This window comes from Schistocerca americana, chromosome 1 (genome assembly GCF_021461395.2).
Source record: "Schistocerca americana isolate TAMUIC-IGC-003095 chromosome 1, iqSchAmer2.1, whole genome shotgun sequence".
Classification (NCBI taxonomy): Eukaryota; Metazoa; Arthropoda; class Insecta; order Orthoptera; family Acrididae; genus Schistocerca; species Schistocerca americana.
The window spans coordinates 411,491,126-411,515,382 of NC_060119.1; positions in this window are offsets into that span (position 1 = coordinate 411,491,126).

Genomic DNA, 24,257 nt, shown 5'->3' on the forward strand with positions numbered 1-24,257 from the left:
AACTTCCTCCTCAGAGAAGGGGTAAGTTCTGATGTTGTTGTTGTAGTCCCTTCGGTCTTCTCTTCTTATTCTTTTCTGTTCGTCTGTCTCATTTTCCTCCACATCGTCAGGTAACAGGACCCGAAGGAGGGCCTCAGCAGTTTCCTGCCACGTGCCCGTCATCCGGTCCCCGTCTCTGACGGTGGATAGCACCATGAGTGATCTTATTTTTTCTCGTACCAGTTTGTACGGGACTCCCCAAGGGTCAGTAGCCAATTGGCTTTTCACATAGTTTTCCCAGCTTCTAAGTCTGACTGCCCTGAGCTCCTGTTGAAATTGATCCTTACTCTCTCTATAGATCTGTAACCATCTTTGTTTTTCTCCCCAGACGACACTCCGCTGGTAGTACCTCCTCGCCCTCCTTACAGCCTGGCGCATCTGTCCTAATTCAGCCGACCATGGTGGGGGGGTGGCCGCAACGGCTCTCCTCCTGGTTGGTACAGCGGCTCGCACCGCCCTGGTGATCGCTTGTACCAGTTCTTCGGCGTACTCTTCCACGTTTTCGTCACCCTTCAGCAATGTCGGGATGTTGCACTCTTCCACGAGACGGTCCCAATTGGTCTTGTTGTAATTGAGCTGCAGCTCCCACCCCATGTCCCAGTGGCACTCCCTTTCCCCGATAGTGAATATAATTAGGTTATGGTCGCTGGTGGTTGCTCTGTCCCACACTTTCCAGTTGTTAATTTTTGTGGTAAGGTTTGGTGTTACTAACGTAACATCTATATTTGTGCCTTCTCCCCCGCCGCCAGTATAGGTGGGGGGGGGGGGGGTCCCTTGTTGGTTTGCAACCACCAGTTGTAATGCCATTATTGTCTCTTCAGCTTTTAGCCCCCGATCATCGTGAGTGCCACTGAACCATAGGGGGGACTTTGCATTTATATCTGCAGTCACTATCATCCTGCGCCCCCGCAGTGCCGTGGCAACTTGTATGAGTGTCTCCAAGAACTCGTCTATTTCTCTTCCACATTAGAAATATATGTTGGAGATGTAGATCACTCCGGCCATACTTTACTACTCTTTGTCAAATTCGCTTCTGTCAGCGGATTTCTTCATTTGCAGCCCGTAACGTGGCTGTAATGATTCCCCAATCATATGCGCTCCTTTCATGGTCTTTCCTTACCGCCTCGTGTGTGTTATCGAGTAGCTTTCAGTCTCGTGGTGGACAGAGGGTGCTTTAGTTCATCAATATAGTAGTCAGTGCAACCACCATCACCGAAATTTCAACGCCACATTAGTATTAATTCGAGCAGAATATGAAACATGTAGCATTAAAATCGCTAAACAAACACATTTTTAAATACTGTTCATAGTTGTAAAAATATGGTTGTAGATACGACTTTTTTCTTATTCTGTTCGGATTTAGTAGGGATGGGCAAAGTCCTCAAAATATTGATACTTATCGTGTCAGTAATTATGAATATAACGATACTAATGAAACATAGGTTCGCCCCTGGTAGGTGAGTGGTCAGCGTGACGAAATGTCATGCCTAACGGCCCGGATTCGATTCCCGGCTCGATCGGAGATTTTCTCCGCTCAGGGACTGGGTGTTGTGTTGTCCTTATCATCATCATTTCATCCCCATCGACACGCAAGTCACCGAAGTGGCGTCAACTCGAAAGACTTGCACCAGGCGAACGGGCTACCCGACGGGAGGCCCTCGACACACGGCATGTCAATGAAACATACATACCGATATTTAGAAATGTCGGTCGATATTTTTAGCACTTTCAGGAATTTGAAAAAGTGGCTGAAGTCACAGAAATGATTAATAAGCAAATACTTATCATATCCAATATTAACCATTCAAAGACACAGAATGTACTATAAAAAGACCTATTTACAAAGAAATAATTAATGTAATCAATAACCACCAGCATAGACATTAACAGAACTCTTTGTTTAATATGTTCCACTGTCAGTCTGCTTCGGTTACCTAGGACAACAAAGTTTACTAAGGAATCCACTGTTTTGAACGAAACAGAAGAGACCTGGCATATCAAGTATTTTTGAGCAACTTCTGACAAAACGAGTGTGAAATGATGACTGAAAATTTCATACAAAACAGTCCATTTTCCGTTGAATATCACTGCAGTAATATATGTGATTTTTGTGCCGAGTGTACGTTACTTTTGCAGTGCGTCTATCTTTCCTTGATCCAGGAAATCAAGAGAAGCGCACATTCTGGCTCATAGTTGGGAGCAGGGAGTAATAATTTCCATCATTCTCATCAAACGTGTGCGTTTTCACCTTGAACCTATCATTTTCAATGGTAGAAATGACACACAGAAATAACGGGATACATTCATACTCAAATCTGGCGCTCATTTGTAAAAATGAATGTGAAATTAAATTAAGCCCATTCTAAGACATTTGCTGTCAGTTTGCCAATATTTGCAGTAGCTGGATTTGGCAAGAAATCTGCTTATGAGAAATATAGTGCTCATGAATTACTGTGAGAGAAGACAGACAATAAAAATATCGCTTCCGGTATTCAATATCGACAAGTGATTAATGGATGCATTGGTAATTAAATGTCACCGGTGTACGTAGATATTATTTTTAAGAAATATCGATATTTTGATATATCGCTACTTTTTGCCCATCTCTAGGATTTAGTACATTGAAAACACAAGAATAAGACAGTTTTGTTTAAAATATTTCTTTCATTTATCGGGTAACGGCCTTGCCGCCGTGAATACACCGGTTCCTGTCGGGCATGGCCGGCACTTGGATAGATGACCATCTGGGCCGCCACGAAGTGTTGCCATTTTTAGGGGTGCACTCAGCCTCGTGTTTCCAACTGAGGAGCTACTCGACCGACTAGTAGCGGCTTCGGTAAAAGAAAACCATCATAACGACCGGGAGAGCGGTGTGTTGACCACACGCCCCTCCTATCCGCATCCTCAGCTAAGGATGACACGGCGGTCGTATGGTCCCGATGGGCCACTTGTGGCCTGAAGGCAGACTGGTTTTTTCATTCATGGGGAGCGGTGTTCAACACTATAATACCTGCAAAATATGTTCATCATAGTATATGATGTTCAACATTCCTCAATGTGTGGCAACATGTGTTATGGAATAACCGAATACAGGCTGTTTCCGTGATTATTGCACAAGCTTTAAGGGGTGATTTAGTATAGGAACCGTATCAGTTTGTGATGTGAATTCTGAATACGAAACAAGAGACTAAAGCTATGAGCAAGATTGAGAAATTGTCTAATCTGTCGCTGGTGAGTAGTAGAAGTTGACACATTTTTGTAATAAATTTATTTATCTGCGCGACTTGAACAAAGTCATTCATAACAGTTGTTGCCAAAAGTTGCGTTCTAACTGTTTGATAAACCCTGGTGTTTTTCGAGAAATATTACATGAAAGTAGAGTTATTGTCAGTAGATGCTCCAGTCGCGACTGGTTTCCTGTGCATAGGATCTCTTAAATAACCCCACAGGAAGAAATCTAGCAGCGTCAGGTCTGGTAGACGAGCTACCCACGAGACAGGACCTTCTCCTTGAGTCAATATTTATTTGATCGTAGTGCGTACGATGCAAATGTTTACCATTAAAATGTGTAAAGTACCGGGTGATCAAAAAGTCAGTATAAATTTGAAAACTGAATAAATCACGGAATAATGTAGATAGAGAGGTACAAATCGACACACATGCTTGGAATGACAAGGGGTTTTATTAAAACCAAAAAAATACAAACGTTAAAAAATGTCCGACAGATGGCGGTTCATCTGATCAGAATAGCAGTAATTAGCGTAACATAGTAAGACAAAGCAATGAGATGTTCTTTACAGGAAATGCTCAATATGTCCGTCATCATTCTTCAACAATAGCTGTAGTCGAGGAATAATGTTGTGAACAGCACTGTAAAGCATGTCCGGAGTTATGGTGAGGCACTGGCGTCGGATGTTGTCTTTCAGCATCCCTAGAGACGTCCGTCGATCACGATACACTGGTGACTTCACGTAACACCAAAGCCAATAATCGCACGGACTGAGGTCTGGAGACCTGGGAGGCCAAGCATGACGAAAGTAGCGGCTGAGCACACGATCATCACCAAACGACGCGCGCAAGAGATCGTGCAGTAATGTGTTTATCGTAAATAAGTATTATAGTAGTTGTATTACACGTTTATTACCTTATAAATAAATAAAAAACTTTTTTATTTTAAATTTAGTGCATTAGTATTTGTAAAATGATTCTTTCATATAGTGTTCATTAAAAATGACGATCATTCCACTTGGGACCTGTGGAAAGGTACAACAGCTTATTTGTTTGAGTTGTAAATATTTGTCATGTATTGTTGTTTTTCTGACGTGTTCTACATCCTGGGGGACCTCCTCACTACGGATCATTGGGAATGAAAGTAAATCTAATCTAATCTCTGTATTTATTGCGCAATGAGATTGTGTCAATATATTGCGCGAAAGTGTGAGGCCAGGAGCGGCACAATGTTTTTTGCGCGGTATTTATGCCCGGGACGCGTTACATAGAACTCTGCGTACGTAACGAACGTAAGGGAATGAGACTGTGTGAAACTCGAATGTATAGCGATTGAGTTACTTGCCTTGCGAAACAGAAGCAGGAATTATGTACAACGGGTGAGATAAGTCTGAGAAGCTTAAACACTTAAATTGCCCAGGGGCTCATTCACAGCAGTTAAGATTCGTAAACCACTGTAACAACTAATTACAAATCAAACAAGTGAAACTATTGTAGAGAAATTAAACATTTACTGATTAGAGACCGAAAGCGTACGTGATCTTATGCTCGTGTTCTGACAACTGTTGCGAAAAAAATCCTAAATATGCTAAGTGGACAAGTCAACTGACTTTATTTGACAATTCTGAAAACTATTACAAGAAAAAATAAACATTTCTGCTTACTGTCATTCCTGATGCCTTAACAGATGTCATCCTGTCAGTCTTCAGATTCCTGTCGTATTGTGGGCACGAGACGTTTCCTAAATAATTAGGAATTTCACGTGTCAAAGTATCGCAAGCTGCTTTAATATACTTCTTCCACCCCACTTCCTGGTATTTTGTCATTTACTTTTTTCAGTTGTTTGCGAAAACTGGTTCGGTGCTACTACGAATTTCACTCTGTCTCGGCAGGAACTGCCGCTAATTGAGCAATACCGCCCTTATATTACGCAATAAATACTGAGCATGTGAGGGCCCCTACTTATGGTCAGATAATTTACATGTCTCAATACCATCTCATTTATAGTGCATTAATGACGTTGTTTGTCCTCACCACTCACACATCCGTGAAATTTACTGCCGGCCGTTGTGGCCGAGCGGTTCTAGGCGCTACAGTCTGGAACCGTGCGACCGCTACGGTCGCAGGTTCGAATCCTGCCTCGGGCATGGATGTGTGTGATGTCCTTAGGTTAGTTAGGTTTAAGTAGTTCTAAGTTCTAGGGGACTGATGACCTTAGAAGTTAAATCCCATAGTGCTCAGAGCCATTTGAACCAATTTTTGAAATTCACTGGCAGATTAAAACCGTGTGCCGGATCGCTGCCCGAGCTAGAGGCCTATGCCACTCACTCAACCACGACACCTTTCCGTACACCACAGCGTCATTAGTAAACAGCCGCAGATTTGCTGGTCCCTGTCCGCCAATAATTTAATAAGAGCGGTGCTATCAGAGTTCCCAAGGGCACTCTTGACGGTATCCTTGACCCAGATGGGCTGACGCTTGACTGAATTGAATCAGCTATACATTCTCAGAATAACCGTAACTGTTGTCAACAAGGGCTCTCGAGACCTCATGTAGAAGTGGCCACCACAGGAAGTCGAATAAGACAAGACAGGGACAGCAAGCAAAAAATAACAGGAATCTCACTTTCCCGAACTTTGTTGGAAACAGCTGAAAGAGGTAGGGCTCCCATCATGCGCCCACACAGTAATATATGTAGACCTTTCTTTATTCACAGTCGTAGTGTTAAATGAAATACTTCAGTTTTATGTCGTACACATTTTACAGATGTCAAAGTCGTGAGAGTTTGTTGCTATTGCATTTCTCAAATCAAATGCATGACATACTTCCTTCTCAATTTGTTACATAATCATATTTTTTACAAATTATATAATTTTCCGAATTGAATTTCTTGAAATTTATACCAAAGCGCAGTACTAAGCCCTGATGGAAACCAATTATTATTATTATTCTTATATTAAAAAATTTTATGTATTGTATTGCAATTAAAATGCATCATTATCCAATTAAATATATTATACATATATTATGTTGTTATTAATAAAATCATGGGCAATTAGGTGCACTGATAAGATAAGGAATGAGGAGGTTTTGCTCAGATTCGGAGAGGAAAGGAATATGTGGAAAACACTGACAAGGCGAAGCGACAGGATGATAGAACATCTGTTAAGGCATCAGGAATAACTTCCATATTACTAGAAGCAGCTGTATAGGGCAAAAACTGCAGAGGAAGACAGAGACTGGAATATGTCCAACAATTGACTGAGGACTTAGGTTGCAAGTGCTGCTCTGAGATGAAGAGGTTGGCACAGGAGGGGAACTCGGTGGCAGGCCGCATCAAATCAGTCAGAAGACTGAGCACTCAAAACAAGGCAATTGTGCCACAATGAATAAAAGACTGATCTGTCAGATGAACAAAGTAATATATTTCTTGATGTAAAAAATAGGAGACGAAATGTATACATCTTCTTTACAGTTTTAAGGCAAATTTCTGTCATACGGTGGTTAGACGGTTCTTTTTCCCTCGGTGTTGACTGAAATGCTCTGAAGTTGGTTAAAAAATGGTTCAAATGGCTCTGAGCACTATGGGACTTAACTTCTAAGGTCATCGGTCCCCTAGAACTTAGAACTAATTAAACCTAACTAACCTAAGCACATCACACACATCCATGCCCGAGGCAGGATTCGAACCTGAGACCGTAGCGGTTGCGCGGTTCCAGACTTTACACCTAGAACCGCTCGGCCACCCCGGCCGGCTCTGAAGTTGGAATGTTGATGAACCATAAGGCCTGCAGTGAGAAAATAATGAATGGTCCCAATGATTCTCCTGCATCTCTCAAGGACATAGAATGGCTTTGTGAGGCATGTGACAGACTCGTCCAAGAGTTATATGCATCCATCTCCAAGAGTTTAACACTGTTTTGAGAGCAAAACCTTAACCTACACATATCAAGCTCACGTTTATACCTAACTTGTGTGTATCTGTCCGAAATAATACTGTATCTAAGAACATCCGTTATAATAAACATAGTGATTGTGTTTCACGGAAGAACTTTCCCTGTTTTCACTTCCTTTAGCCTGTTTGGAACTGCAGATGAGTGGTTCACTTCTCGGTACACATGTTATAATCATCCTAAGTTGCTAACTGAGAGGGATTTACTGTCGCTCGGCATTCCGATTCTTGCTACAAAGATACACGTGCGAGGCTGGAGTGACCTGGTTCTGCGATGACCGGTAGCCTTGTTTGTACATCGCACGCCGCGCTTCCGTAACACTGGGCCCCGAGGGCGGTCATAAAGTTTTATGACTTCTCAATTGGCGACGGGGCCGAGCGTGGGAGCAGTGTATTAGAGGGATTGCTCCTAACGGTTTGTAACTTTATTTTACTCGTAAATTAACTACACACCACAACAAGGTGCTATTCTCTATTCACTGATGTTTACCACTTATCCTGCTGTTAATTAGCTCGGTTAGCTCTTTTTTAAATATTGCTCATCTTATCAAAACCCGCTAAATTAATATAGTCGCTGTTGTAAGCTGGAGAAAATACGAGGTGTGGTCAAAAAATAACGATAATTTTTGTTTGTCTTAAAGAAACTTTATTTATTCGTCACCATCAAATTTTCTCGTTCAAAGTAATCCCCCAGAGATATAATGTACTTGTGCCAGCGCTTTTCTCTATCTTGGAAGCATTTCTGGAACTCACTTTTCGTTACGGTGTTCAGCCCCTTCGGTGGTTCTGTTTTTATCTCATCAGTGATGGCGAAACATCTTTCCATACTCCTCTTAAGCCTCGCGGTTAAAAAAGAAGTCATAGTGAGCCAATTCTGGCAAATACAGTCGCTGCAGCAACATAACAGTTTTGTTTTTTTGGCAAAAAATCACGAATAAGCATTGAGGTGTGAGCGAAACCATTACCGTGATGCAATTTCCACGAGTAATTTAGCCACAGTTCTGGCAGTTTTCCTCAGATTGCTTCAAGAAAACGGTACATAACCCCCAGGTGGTATTCCTTACTGACCGTACGACCAAAAGGTACGAACTCATGATGCACTGCTCTATTGTAATCGAAGAATACATTGGGAATAACCTGTATATGTGATCTAACTTGTCGAAGTTTATTTGGTCTTGGCTTTTCAGGCAGTTCCCATCTAGAGGACTGTTTCTTCGTTTCGGCGTCGTCGTATACCCGTGTTTCGTCACCTTATTATAACCTTCTTTAGAAGTTCTGAAACGTTGTCGATTTCAGTCAGCAATTCCTGAGCTAAGTCCACGTGGCGTAGTTTTTGGTCGATACTCAACAATTTCTGAACAAGCTTTGCTACTACATGTTTCATATCCAAAATATCCGATAAAGTTGTTTGTAATGAGTTAAAGGATTTGCCGACATCATCAGCAACCTCCCCGATAGCGATTCCGTGATTTTTCAGAACCATGTTTCTTACTTACGCCACATGGTCTTCAGTAATTGATGTGATAGGGCATCCAGGGCAATCATCGTTTTCAACGCATTTTTGAACCTCTTAAGAAATGCTTACTTCACTTGTAAACCATTGTCTTACTTACACTAGAGCCTCAAAAAGCCATAGGCGACATCTGAATGCTGTGCTGCAATTTATTCCGTTTTCAAGCAGAATGTAATGCAAATTTTTCGAAAGTAAACATTCACCGAGTGCTCGAAAACGTGTACAGCCTTTTCGACTGTCAACAATAAACAAAATTTTCAAAACAGCTGAAAGTGCAAACATACATCAGGAACATGTGTACCAAAAAGATAAAACAATTAAAAAACGGGTGTGTAAAGTCCGTGAAATTAAAAAAAAAATTAGTTATTTTTTGATCACATATCGAATATCAAAGCTAAAATAATCTCATCAGTTCATCGTAAATCTGTTTATCTACTGTCATCGGTAAGAAAGTCATTAGTATGGAAACTACCGCAACAGTTTTCGTTCAGAAAAAAAAAACAAAAAAAAAACTTCGCTACGTGTCGAGAATGTTGCTGTATCAGTCAACTCTTTCGCCACCATGGCTTTGGTCCCTTGGAACATCTTGAGATGAGACGCAGAGTATTTCGTCAGAAATCAGTATTAGAGCCGCGTGGGGTAGCCGTGCGGTCTCGGGCGCCTTGTCACGGATCGAGTGGCTGCCCACGTCGGAGGTTCGAGTCTTCCCTCGGGCATGGGTGTGTGTTGTCCTTAGTGTGTTCGTTTAAGTTAGATTAAGTAGTGTGTAAGCTTAGGGACCGATTACCTCAGCAGTTCGGTCCCATTGGACTTACCATAAATTTCCATTTTGAGTACTAGGTAAACTACACGAAAATCGATCTTGTTCTTGAAGACTGTGTAACCGAGATACTTTTACCACATAGTGGTAAGGCAGCTAAGGCAGCTAAGGCAGCAAGTAAGACGACACGTGATAAGACTATGGGCTTAGCAGGCCGGGGTGGCCGAGCGTTTCTAGGCGCTACAGTCTGGCACCGCGTGACCGCTACGGTCGCAGGTTCGAATCCTGCCTCGGGCATGGATGTGTGTGATGTCGTTAGGTTTAAGTAGATCTAAGTTCTAGGGGACTAATGACTTCAGAAGTTAAGTCCCATGGTGCTCAGAGCCATTCGAACCATTTTTGAACTATGGGCTTAGAGATCTTTAGTGAGGAGGGCGACTGACGTAAGCTGTGGTGTTAAGACTTTTTAGGAATGCGGAAAATTTTACTCTTAATAAAAATGTTTTGTCAGATTTACACATTAAATAGCGAAACTGCAATCCACTGCGTTTTCAGTGAAGTTTTTCCTACGTTCTTCCCGTCTTCCTTTCTTTTCTATGACGCGTCAAGTCTTTGCGTGCATCATTTTGGTACTGTCTTAGGAAACGACAATTCTGTTCAGCTCAGACGCAGCACTGCTGCACTGAAGAATACATTATCCGCAAACACTTTTCGGTGAACTAAAACTGCGGCCAGGTACGTCGCAGATTGACCTTTACGACTGAGCGTGAAAATAAATTTGTAAATTAGAAGATACAGTAGTTTATCACAGGTAACTCAGCATTTCAATTTTGACATAATATGACGCTGATATCAGGTGTAAGGGAATTTTTTAAAATCACTGTCTAGTACATAAACCGAGCCAGCATACAGGTGAATTTTGCCTTGCCAACGAAAGTCGGAGAAATTAATATGCTAGTAAATGGAGACACAAGGTCTGTGAATCGGTTGTGAACACGACGGCACGTGGTCGAAAGTTGTGTGGAGCACGCTGTCAAACACCACGAACTATTACCGTATGGTTTCTGCATGCATCAATGCATCAACATGTGACACAAGCGAAACTGAGGCAAGTCGATGTCGGTGAACCTGACACCAGAAAACCACGTTTGCGTTAGTGAATTATTATCGAAATATACTATTGATTCAAACCTGTCGCCAGCTTTTAGTTTCATATTTAGGAATTTATAAATAAATAGTCTGTCGTTCTCTCTGTGCAAATTATCCATATGGGCAATTACAATTACTCGAAAATTAATAAAACACACATTCACAAGCTGCGCCATTGTCGCGAATAAAACAGTGACCCATATATGCAATAAGTTTCCTTTACTTTAAGTCTATGGCCTGCTAACAAAAAGTTTGTGACCATAGACGTAAAGTAAAGGAAACTTAAAAACACACATTGCATGTCAAATCTGTAATTTCAGAGCAGTCAAAGGTTGACTGTTAATACTGGTTGCATGAGCTGTTGATATGCATGAGTAGTACGACATAGTTCGTTCCACTCCACATTGAATTGTTGACAAATTTATTCAGTATAGCGGATCCAAGATGGCAGCGATAGATATGGCATGCCACAACGAAACATGGTGGGAAGTTCAAATTTTGGCGGGAAGAGAGGTGAACTGGGCTACCTCCACTAACCTAACCGCCTTCCCTCCCCCCTCCCCTCCACTCCCCCCCCAAAACAGGAGGGAAGTTCAAATTCCATCAGGACAATGCAACACACCATGGCTACCTCAACTAACCTGAGAAAATGAAGGGAAAAGAGGTCACTTGGGTTACCTTCACTAACCTAAGTCATCTAACTGCCACCTCTTCCTAGGAATTGGTGGGACTCAGCCTCAGCCTGAGCTGGATAGGATGGACATATGTCTTTATTTAAATAGTCTTTATTTAAACAATTTGAGGCAGTACCACCATGGGGTCCAGAGCCCAAATGACCCAGTACACAGTACCGCCACTAGAGGATGCTGTCGCTCCTCCCCTGACATAATCCCAGATGGCGGTCTGGAGGGGAAAAATGGCGGTAAAAGGACTCAACCTGTGCTGGATAAGATGGATATAAGTCTTTATTTTGTAGGCAGCCTTTACTTAAACAATTTGAGGCAGTACTGCCAACCAGTGTGTCCACCATGAGGTATGGAGTCCAACTGACCTAGTACACAGCACTGCCACCAGAGGGTGCCATCGCCTCCCCCATGACATAATCCAAGATGGTGGTCTGGACAGGGGAAAAATGGCAGGTCAGACCACAGACAACGACAAATGAAAGTCTCGTCTACATTTAATGTTCTTCGAGTGTTATACTGATATATAATGTCTATCTAAATAAGTGCCAAGTCATCCTGTGGGGAGCATGTGTTTACCGTTGCTCATGTGAAAACTCTGTCTACCTGTGGATACTGATGTCATAGGTTGCACTATAGAAATCTGTTCCAGAAAAACATCGACTGCTTTCTCTCCTATGCAATCCCAACAGGACATGAGAGATGCGTCAGCCCGCATGTTGTGAAACCTGTGGATACTGATGTCACAGATTGCGCTATAGAAATCTGTTCCAGAATAACATCGACTGCTTTGTCTCCCTCGTGATCCTGTTCAAGACAATAGCCCAGAATAACACCGATTGCATTCTTCCTGATGGTACTAACGAGGCATCATGTGTTACTCTTCCCGAAAAATGTAACATCCTGCTTTCAACATACATCTCAGAAACAAACTTCTCACTGCTAAAAGCCTTCATCATGTATGTGCACGCTTTCGAAAACAGTTAATCATAAAAGCATTCTTGTTACTTGGAGATAGATAGAGAGAGAGTGGGAGAGAGAGAGATGATGATCGCATCGAGCCCTTCCAGAAATATTGATGTTCGATAAAAACTTCTCATTGGCTGTACATTCAAATGAGGCTCTCTCATTGGTCACCTCGGTCTATGTCTAAACCCACAACCAACCTCCATTGTCCTCAGGCCGCTGCTGTCCGCCTTGTTGCGCATTCCATCCTGTCTGTGTGTGTTTACTTGTTCTTTTCTCTCTTGAAATATGAAGAGAGATAGCTGCAGCAACACTTCAGAATGTAGAGGCAGGAGGCTTAGAGTTCTGGAGACAGGATTACCAAGTCAGTAAATAATTTCTGTTTTGAGCGTAAATTTTAGTGTGTATGTTAAATTCACCTTATTTATTCCGTCTTCTTGTTATAGTACAACAGGATATTGTTGTGGGGTGTGAGGGGAGACAGGAGGTACCTGGACCGCAACAGACTCTGGAAGTCCAGTCTCCTGTGTTGGGTTCACAGCCAGAATTGCCTTGTGAGTATAATTTTCATTGTAATTTGCTCTTGTATAGAACCGTTTCAAAATTTTCGTATTTCATACTACTTTTTTTGTTCCTCTAGCTCACTTGAAGCAAAGATAAATTGAGCTGGAGGCAGAGCTGGGGGCTGAAAACTATTATCTACTGCAGCAGCAGCAACGCTACGTGGAACAGCCTTCAGCTGTGGATAACCGACAACTACACTCAGATAAGTCCAGAAAAAAAATCCATGTGTGATCTTTCTGTCTGACTCGACATTCAAAAATAAATAAAATTTGTCTCGCCCTGTTACAGGATTAGCTCTAGAGGACTTCGGTTTGTTGGACAGGCAGCTGGAGGCTGTTCATCAGCAGATGCAGGAACAGCCTCCAGAAATAATGAGATACCCTAGCAGCATGCTTCTAAGTTAAAAAAAAAAAGAAGAAGATTACGTGCCTCTAGTAGTAGTAGTATAGGAAGTGTTTTTTTTTGTTTTTTTTTGTTTTAACAAATCAGTTTATATATCTTGTTTGTTGTTGTACGCGAGACAGATGAGGACCGACAAAGGCGCTCTGATCTAGCTCTAATAGATGATGATTATGATGACTTTTTTGAGGGTGCAGTGCAGTCGCCCAATCAAGTGTTTATTCCCTGGAGCCAGAGCGAAAAAGGTAATTTCTCACTCTGTTTATAACCATGTGATCGTCAGAATTCTTTCTTTCACTGTGTCAGCAGCGGTAACCAATTTACTTATCTATTATTTATTTAATCTCTTCTTCCACAGCGGTCGCATCTTAACACGGTGTGGCGCACATACCGTTGGCGGCTAAATCGCCTTCCTCACCAATGGGGCGCCCAGTAAGGCACGCCTCGCCGAAGAGGGCGCCGCTACTTGCTGCGCGGGAAGCCGCTGCCGCAGCCGCCGCCCCGACACCCCCGCTCCGGTGTCCGCGTGCCGAGCAACGAACCACAAGTTACTGGGGCAGGTCTACAACAGCACTGGGAGCCATCGCCGAAGCCTGGCTGTTCCTATCGCACTGCCCCGGTAGCACCAAACATCCTCCTCCGTCATCATCATCATCATCATCGTATGAGCCTTGACGGAATCGACATACACACAAGGTACGTGCTCCTTGACGCTTACAGACTTGCCCCAACACAATCATCGACTGGGTGGACTCAAAATAGTATTAATACTAATATAGATTATCTTGTGGCTAGTGGCAGTTCTTTCTCTGTCCCTTTAGTGAAGGACATCAGGTCAGTGATAACATACCGCAGTTAGAATATTCGGTTATTGTAGACGCTTTTGAGAGGCGAATCTCGTTCACGAGGATCAAGAACCCGGCAGGAGGTACTGTGACCCCGTTGATTTTCTAAGGGTGTGCCTTCCTGACGTGGAAACGGAGCTCCTCAAGGTAGTTAATGATTCGTGGTATCCGGCCATTAAAAGCAGTGCAGTGCTTTGCATCGAATTATCGCACCCCCTTCCCCTCCCCCTCCCCCCCCCCCCCTCCCCGAACTTGAGTCTGCTGTTGAAGAGAAAGCACTTCATTATTTTTTTATTTTTTTTTGGGGGGGAGGGGGGGGGGGTTGGATGGCCTGATAACGCGGAGCACGTCAATCGCCGAGTGGTTTCATAAATCCACCTTGAGTGCTATACTGGCCCAGTTTACCGAGATGGAAGTCAGAGGGAGAGCTGAAGCACTCAGCCGAATACTACACCTGGACATCCACACACATGTCTATGACCCGGTAAATGGAGGGTTTACCTATATCAAGCTACCTAAAGATGTAGCTAATAAGCAGGCATGTAAGATCATCCTGAGTGTCCGAGTACATACCATGTAGGTGATAATATTCGTGGATATGGTTGATGGTACAGAGTTCCCCATCAAGATCCAGGGCATATCTAAATTTGAGGCACAGAAAACCAGCATATAAGTTCATGCTAATGGCCTGGAGAAGAAAAGTAAGTCAGATGAGCAAGACATGCATGTTGTTGTCGGACCCCTTTATTTCTCAAAGTTCGCTGGTGAGTGTACTCTGAAGGCGATAATTATCACTATGTTTGGATCAAAGACATGTATCGACTCCTTTCCACACAACTATCAACTAATCATCGTGTAAAACATATTTCCTTAAGGTGCCTGAATTATTTCTCCTCAGACAATTTATTAGCGGTGCATCTAGTAGACTGCGCTTCCAAGGACCTGGTATGCGTTATTATGGCCATTGAGGAAAACGAATTCATAAAGTTCAGGAATGCCCATTACCAGGAGCGATGCCCGTTTGTAGTGTATGCCGAATTTGAATGCCTCCTCAGTCCTATGACCTCCTGTGTAGGTGACCCTACACCCTCACATACCTCCTTTAGAGAAACACACGTACCATATTCAGCAGCGTACCAAATTGGATCGTCGTATGATTCCAGTCTTAACCATTACGAATCTTTTGTCGGGGAAAATCCTGCAGTTTGGCTGCTCACTGAGCTCGAAAAACTTTTAGGGGAGGTTGACAAGCTTTACAGCAACAACATTCCCATGACCAAATCGAAGCAGAATGAAGATTTGTACAATAATGCTGTTGATTGTGATATTCGTGGGTTGACGTTAGACAGAAAAGCGGAAACTCCTCGTAGAGCCATTGTCATCTTCCGTGGTGCAGCATTTGAAGTACCAGCTACCTGGACACATACCCGTTTTCTTGCACAATTTAAGCAGGTATGACGCTCACTCTCTAGTTGAGCACTTGGCTGATTTCGGTTGGGAGAAAAATCAGGTCAGTGTCCAACCTGAGAGCGTCGAGAAATACATTTCATTCTCCAAATGAATGATGCCAAGAGTTATACTCCACTTCCTTGATACGCTTCGTTTTATTAAGGTGTCACTCCAGAAACTTGTTGAAGCTCTAGCTCAGGGGGATATGCATATCACTCGAGCTGCATTTCCTGACGAGGAAAAGTTTCAGCTTCTGACTAGGAAGGGGATTTTCTGGTATGAGCATGTGGATAGTATGGTGAAATTCAACGAAACCAGACTACCTGATGTAACTGAATTCTCCAGCAACCATACACGCGATGCCATGACGGATGCCGCGTGAATATCTGGCGGAAATTCAGTATTTCAACTTTAGGACTGTATGCACGGCTTTACATGGACACAGACGTGCGCATTCTTGTGGATGTTTCGAGAAATTCCGGAGTCTATGCATGGCCACATATTCTGTGGATTCCGTCTTTTATTACATGGCACCTGGGTTGTCTTGGGACAGAATGCTCAAGAAAACGAAGTGAAGCATTGAATTATTGACCAATGCTGACATGTTTCTTTTTCTTTGAGTGAGGGATCCATGGGGGACTTTCCCAATGTGTCCATAATCATACAAAGGCAAATAACCTGCGGTTGGATGAAAGGTTCAATGCATCCCTTGATTCGAGTTACATAATGCACCTGGATGTAAATAACTTACATGGGCACGCCATACAGCAATCACTGCCGATTAGTGAGTTTCGATTGGTGCCCAAAGACGAATGCAAGGGATTAGGTGAAAAAATCATAGGGAGTATGGCAGCTGATTCTGATGTAGGGTATGTGGTGGAGGTTGAACTCACATACCCTATTAGTTTGCATGATGTACACGCCGATTTGCTGCTGTGTTCAGAGCAACTAGTTCCGCAAAAAGGCTCCATGCCAAAACTGATGACAACGCTGGGGGATAAGCGGAGATACATCATTCACTATCGTAATCTCCAGCAGTGTCTCAGCTTCGGTATGGAGCTGGTTAGAATCACCCGGGCTATCTCCTTCAAGCATTCCCCCTGGTTGAAGGAGTATAGCAATCTGAATACGAGACAGAGAGCCTCTGCGACGTGTGACTTTGAGAAATTTTTTTTATAAATTATTGAATAATCCAGATTTCGGTAAAACAGTGGAGAATTTGAGGGAACGACGTGAAATTTTGATTAGAACAGAATGGAATGGGCGTTATGGCGTAAGAAAATGCATTGTCAAACCAAATTTTAAGCGGGACATTTTAAGAGGGTCACCATAATCAATAAGAACTTTGTTGCTGTGGAGATGGCGAAGACTGCAGTAGAGTTTACGAAACCTAGTTATGTGGGGATGTGCGTACTAGACCTGTCCAAACATCACATGTACCGCTTTCATTATGAGTTTGCGAAAACTCATTTCACAGATACTAAATTACGTTATGTCGATACAGAAAGCTTCATCTATTGGTTGAAGAACTGCGATCCATATGAAGTAATTAGGTGCTACGGTAATGAATTCGACACGTCCTCATACACAGCCGATAATCCTTATGGTGTCATTCCACAGAACAAGAAGGTTATCGGTCTTATGAAGGAAGAGGCAAATTGATTGCCGATTGTGGAGTTTGTAGGTCTACACTCAAAAATGTATGCGTATTGCACATTGGAAGGTGCCACTCAGAGGTGGGCTAATGGTGTGCGTCATATGGCATCGAGAGCCCTCTCTATCGAAGACTATTTGCGGTGCCTGTGCAGTGGTGTTCGTGGTGCTGCACTGCAGCCACTGCATATGATATCGCAGACCAGTATTCGATCGAGAGGACACGACGTGTACAGTGTGCTGCAGTCGAAAATCGATTTGTCGCCTCATGATGATAAAAGGGTCATTTGTGATGATGGGATTGAAACTCTCCCATACTCACACTACTCACTTGTAGTGGGAGAAGGGGTGGGGGACTCTGTTTGAGTACTGGTAAGAGAGAATGAGACAGAGAGTCTGCAGAGTAGTAGTATGGCCCTTATATCATAGTGTAAGTAATTTTGTGTGTGTGTGTTGTGTAAATATTTTTGTGTGCTGTGTACACTTGTATGCACATACACAGGGAGAGAACGTGTGGAAAAGAAATGATAAAAGAAAAAGAACACATGATGTGCACACACACACACACACACACACACATATATATATATATATATATATATATATATATATATATATATATATATATATATATATATGCACACCATATGTATGAAAGAAAGAAAAATTGAAAAAGATACATAAACAAAACAAAAAAATATTAAAAGGCATAAACAGGAAAAATTTGATTTATTTGTTCATACACAGTGTATGTGTAGCCAGTAAAAAAATATATCTACACACCATGTACGTCTTGTAGATAGAATAGCTTTTAAGTTATTCACCTGCCGCTAGCCATCCAAGTCAGAATAGTTTTTAAGTGTTTATACATCCATATAGCTCACAGTCCATCAGAATTGTTATAGTAAAAAAATACGTTTGCTGTTGGGGACTGTTGAAATTAGATTCTAAGTGTGCACAGTCCATCAGAATTGTTATAGTAAAAAAATACATTTGCTGTTGGGGACTGTTGAAATTAATTTCCAAGTGTGCACAGTCCACCAGAATTGTTGTAAAACGTATGCTACTGGGGCTGTGAAATTAATTGTAGTAAAGAAAGTATCTCCACGTTAGTTTTTAGTATAGGTTTATAAAAAAATATCCCACCAGTGTTACTGTTGTAGCATGTAAGTTAAGAGTATTTCTGCATTGGAATAGCAGAGTCAATTTATACCTCAAGAATGCTACATTGTACCTCAAAAACATATGTTACCTCAAGAATTATATTGTACATCAAGTGCTATATTGTATTTGTGTGAACTGAATAAAAATGAAGAAAAAAAATTCGTCACCATACGTCTTCGTTGCTGTTATTTACAAAAAACCCTATCCCCTATTGCATTATATATGTATATGTATATAAACGTTGTGTACGTCTAAATGACATTAGTTTTGCTGAAGATGAGTGCTATTAAGGAGGTGAAGTTTAAGATGGAAGATAACAAAATATATAGAATGGCTGCATAGAATTACGGTTATCATGAAAAACTAATTGTTTACAGGAGCAGGAGGCACGCGACTGTGTCTGCTTCCAAAGATATACAGCAGACATATCTAAAATCATATCCCCTGTGCTTGAAGAAAACCACAGACATTGCACGTCGTTAAAAAAAAAAAAAATGTACACTCTCGAAGTGGGAACAGGGTTGAGAAAAAAGGGCACAGAGGTTGTGAGGTAAAAATTCATTTATTTCTGAACCAACTTAAAAGTAATTTTTCATATTTATAAGCAGACACAGCAACACTTTTTTCATACATGTTCTTGAGTCGATGTAGAGAAGGACACCTGTAGAATTACAGGTCTTGAATAGCAGCAAACTTCAAGATTTGACGCATCCATGAGATCTTCTCCTTCCCCTTCACGTAGATGATGGTATCCGGATCATCCCAGTGAATTCCATGGTAGAAATTTGTTAACCACTTTGCACTTTTCCGTGTCTTAGCTCACTTCACGCACTTGAAAGACCTTGGTGATGCAATGTTTGCTGAGAATGTCTCTATTATTCCAGCATCTTGTGTGTATGCTACGAATGCAACATCTTTAAATATGAACTGTCTACACTCACCATCATAGAAACCCTGAGCATCCGCAATGATGTTCACACCTTGAGATGCCATTGTGAAATTCTCTAGGTATGCTATTTATTTATGCAGCTTGTTGCACAACACCAGTGAATGGGCAGTAGTTGATCACACGGTCATGTAGAACTAGAGCATATGCGACAGTGTGTTCTGGGAAATTTGTCGAAGATTCAAATTCAATTCGTACATCTATGGGTCCAGACTTAATTATCCCATTCAGCAATCTATTATGATGATCGGTGAAAGCTCCTTGAACTTACGTGGACTGAGTAAAAACCCTCCCCCTCTCCTTCGGCAATTTTGTACTGAAACCTTGCATACGTGTAATTCGCTAACTGTATACATTTTCATTCCACTGCAGATGTAAATTGTCATATGGGTAGAATTCTCAATTCAGGTAAACTTTATCATTAGTTAACTTTCAGTTGTCGAACACGGTGGAATCATTTGCTATATTACCTCTTTGAACAGTCTGAAACGTAAGTATGATGAATGTAGGAGTCTCTTGCTGCGAAGAGGTTTTAATAGCCCATGTTTGTCTGCCCGCAGTCAGTAACAATGGGTTCTCGGAAACCTCCCATGACCAAAATGTCAGTGATAGAAACGTACTGGAACTCAGGCCTTTTAAAAGCTTCAAACGCTCGTCATCTGATACACTGATGTGAGGCATTTTCAATTTTATCTTGCTGATTGTGATAATATTGTCCTCTTGAGCTCCTTGAATATATGAGTTATTATCTGTCGCACTCCGCACCAGAATGAGTTCCCATTTAGCGTTCATAATAATCTGTCTCATGTCGTGATTTTTAGAGGTATGCATGCAGTAAATCGCTTGTATTCTGCAACTGTTCTGTTCTCCGGATCGTCTATGAACCATTCAGCATTTTCTAAACTATGCAAATCCGCGGGTGATGCAGAGACGTATGTTTTAAGGGTAGATGTTATGCCGACGTTGCGTGTACGGTCGATGTCAGATTCATTAAGTTCATAGCGTATCTCTTGAAACAGGAATGCTAAAGCATTACGTGTAAGCTTTGATCCCATTGTATCGCTGCTGTTGGTTTTCTTGAATGAAACCTCTAGATATGTGAAACTCTTGCATGGAAGTGTGAGTGCGTCTTGGTGCTGAATGACGGTCCTAATTTCATCGTTCTTGTTAAATGTGGTTGAAGCGTAAGGTTTATGAGAGAAGTGTTCCTGGCGTATGATTCTCTCATAATACTCTACTAGACTGGTTATATTGACTGAGAACGTCATTGCAAGGTTTCAAACCAACTGATTTAAGAAACTCGTAGCTCGAACGTGTTATCACTTTGCAGTTCGGTAGCGAAGTGATGTGCTGTGGACTGCGTGCACTTGTTTTATACCGTGCACCCATCTTGCCTTAGATGTAATCGTATAATGGTTTCCTCACCACGAAAGTCAACAAGTTGGTTATTATGGTCCACAATACACAGCTCCAAATAATCGAATGTCTGAGATGTCACTGGAAGGTGTATGGTATTGGTAGGGGTCTCAATGATCTTATACCCTGTTGCAACTGAGGGGAAGAATCCGTAAACAGTATGAATCAGATTGTCATTGAGAGAGGAATTCGTTACAATGTTACACTCGACTCGGATTGTGCTGACAGGAAGTATGTCCACAGTCTGATCTGACTTGTAAAATTTACTTGGATCCTTCTTCAAAACCTGTCCTTTTTGGAAACCCAGTAGGCGTTCTCCAGACTTCGTTAAAATCATCGATATCGTATGCACCCGGTTCTATTTCCACAATGTCTTTTTCACCATTAATATCCAGATGCAGTTTGTTGTTAGTCTCAGTGATGTTTGGGATGATGTTGTACGTCTTCAGTCCAATCAATGCAATACTCTATTCACCAATGTTCAAATCAATTGGCAGGAAGTAATTTTCACACAGTACAGATGATAGTTCTTTTAACGTTAAAGTGTACGACATTGCATCTCAACGTCAACTTATGAAGGAATGTTTAAAGCTCCTTCTTATATAGCATGCTTCTTCTTCTTTGTAAACATCAAGAGAAACATGATGCTTAGATGTCCACAGAGGTATGTACAAGTATTAAAATCCTGATAGCGGGGATAATTGTAGAACATACGTCTTCTGTGAGTGAATTATCGTTGTAATTCTTCTGGCGGTTGCAGGCACCAAATAAGTCGAAGTAGTAGACGGTACCCGCAATTTTCATAACATATGATACCCAGTGGGTGCTGGGGCCTCCAGCAACATCTAAATTCACAATGGCACATTCACCAGTTTTTCACATAGTTTTCGGCAATGTATCCTGCATAAACATACCATGGAATCTTGGAATGTTGAATCTGTTTCTAACAAACTTAAGAAGATCAGTATTTGCAAGTGGTCGATCTGATAGGACCGCTAATGGGCTTTTTTAAATTTAAGAATAGACCAAGCCCTTTCCTGTACAGTTTCTAGTCCTTTTCCGATGGCTGTGGCTTCCATCGTGCGGTTATGTGTTCTGGCCTCTTCTAACTGCACTTGAGAGTTTTGCACATTCTTGACCTTTCGAGAAATAGCTGCAGCACCACCAGCGAGGGACTCTACCATCGAGGGCGCGTGAAGGCCGAGATGAGGAATGGAAGAAAACTGCCAGATGGGTATTGGTAGAACCCGAGGTATTTTAACTGATCCTCTTCTCCTTCTTCTTCTTCTTCCCGCGTCTTTCTGCTTCAGTTCTTCAAACATCTGTGCTTCCTACCCTTGTCCTTCTTCTTGTTTAGTGCAGCATTCATAACTATCTTAAAATTCATCACTCCTAAGCCCAACATAATTTTTCTCACATCGCTTTATCAACTGCAAATTCTGTGATGCGTTGAGCTATGTCAGTGTCCTTTCTTCTCCGTATCTCCTTAACCTTATCAACTAAAATTCTATCTGCAATGTGACGACTTGATAGATCTTTATTTGCAGAGCATGCAATGTCATGTTCCATACACACTTCATCGAGCAGATTAATGCCCTTATCACCTAGTGCCAAGCTTTGTTCCAGGTCCACAGTAGTTATACCCAAGGATGTGTAATTTCACTGGCAGCTTGTCTACAATACCACCACCTCCTCTAATGCATCTCCTAGCAGGCATGTTATGCTACTGTGGTGTTTGTGGGCTGTGCGCCCCCATTTTGTAGCAACTAGTCGGCATCAATCCATCTGTTTTGTGTAGCTGGAAAACCAAGCCATTTGACTAGTGCTTTATATTCACCTTTACTATCATTCAATAAATAAGTTCTAGCATTCGTTCCTTGCACCTTTGAAACTGTAAATAGCCCTGTTGACCAGTTCGGTTGGTATGATTTCTCAAATATTGTCTTATGTTTTGAGGTACTTACCAAATCACCTACATTAAATTTCTGTCTGCGTGGATCCAGCATTTAATACGATAGTACACTGTATCCATGAGTCCATTATCACGAACATCGATTGGTCTCATTTTTATTGTGGTATGTTTGGTTTGAATATACTGAGCAATTATTTCTGGGAGGATATGTGTCCATTTCTATGAGCCGTGAAGGTTAAAATGCATCCACATTCGACCTTTTATTGCTCTGTTCAGACGCTCCATTATTGGTTTCAGTTGAGTGAATGTTGAGTAGTGATGTATTCCATAACGCTATAGTAAAACTCCCCGCTGTGATCGGTTTGGAGTTTGTCTGGGCATCGATTCGTCTCTGTCTGTAGCAAACGCTCAAAAACATCCGAAACATTTGCACACAATTTTCTTTTAACCGTCAGTGCCCAGGCACATTTGGACTATGTATCAATAACCATTAAAATATATTTGAATCCAATGTTCTCATGTAAATATTCCCTCTTATCTACGAGATCAGCTTGCCATACGTCATCCAAACCTTCAATCATAACATGTCTATGAGGGTATGTTTGCGTGTTGGTTTGTGTAGTTCTCGAACTACTGTCTCCATACTTATTCGATGATACCTCTCTGTCTAAGCTCAGAGATTACCGAAATAGTCTCATTCGAATGAGCCGTATTACCTGCAGCAGCTGATGCCATGAGCAGCCATAGTCGACCTATTAGCTCGCTGGGGTCGTCATAATATTATATACTGTGGGATTCGATTGTTCACTGCTTTTTGCTCACTGTCAATACCATCACCGCTGCTGCTGCTGATTTTGTGGTTGCTGTTGTAGTTGTTTTCACCGTCAAGTATTGGTTTTATAATGGTTTCATATTTATTGTTGCTCAGTCTTTTCGCGATCTTATGCACATCAGTCATATGCAGTATTTCACTATGCGTTTCCTTATCATTAATTAAATAATTTATAGGTTTTTTGGTAGGTCTTAGGAAAATAAGATTGATTAAGCCAGGTGTTCTCTCAAACCGCTTATCACCAGTCTGTATTGTGTCATCAACTGCTGTTATAGGATACATACCCAATATGTACGGTCTTCCCCTGCTAACACGGAGTGTTCTATCTATCTGACCAGTGTCATGATGGATAATAAATTCGTCAATGGCAGCACCATCGTTGCAGTTTGTTTTTGATTTTGCTGAGAGCTGTCTGAGAGATTCAGTAACCGGCTTAAAGGTCTCTCTAAGTATTTTCTGTCGATACATATGCCCTAACCTCAGCAACAGTAATTTCTCGCGAACTGCTTTAAATGCTGGAATCACTTTCTGCTTCGTTGACATTTCGGTGTATACTAATCAGACATCGCTGCAATGTGAGGTTTTATATATGTGCTCATCTTCTACCTCTTACTGTGTACCTGCTCCCCCTTCTCAACAACAAGGAACTCTACATCTATTTTCCCCTCAATTGCCTCGACCTTTTCTGTTAAGTCGGTTACTTTCTTACCGACTTCGTTAACTAACTCATTTAACGCATTTACCATATGCAGAAGAGTTTGGTAGTTCTTCTCTAGTTACCTGCGC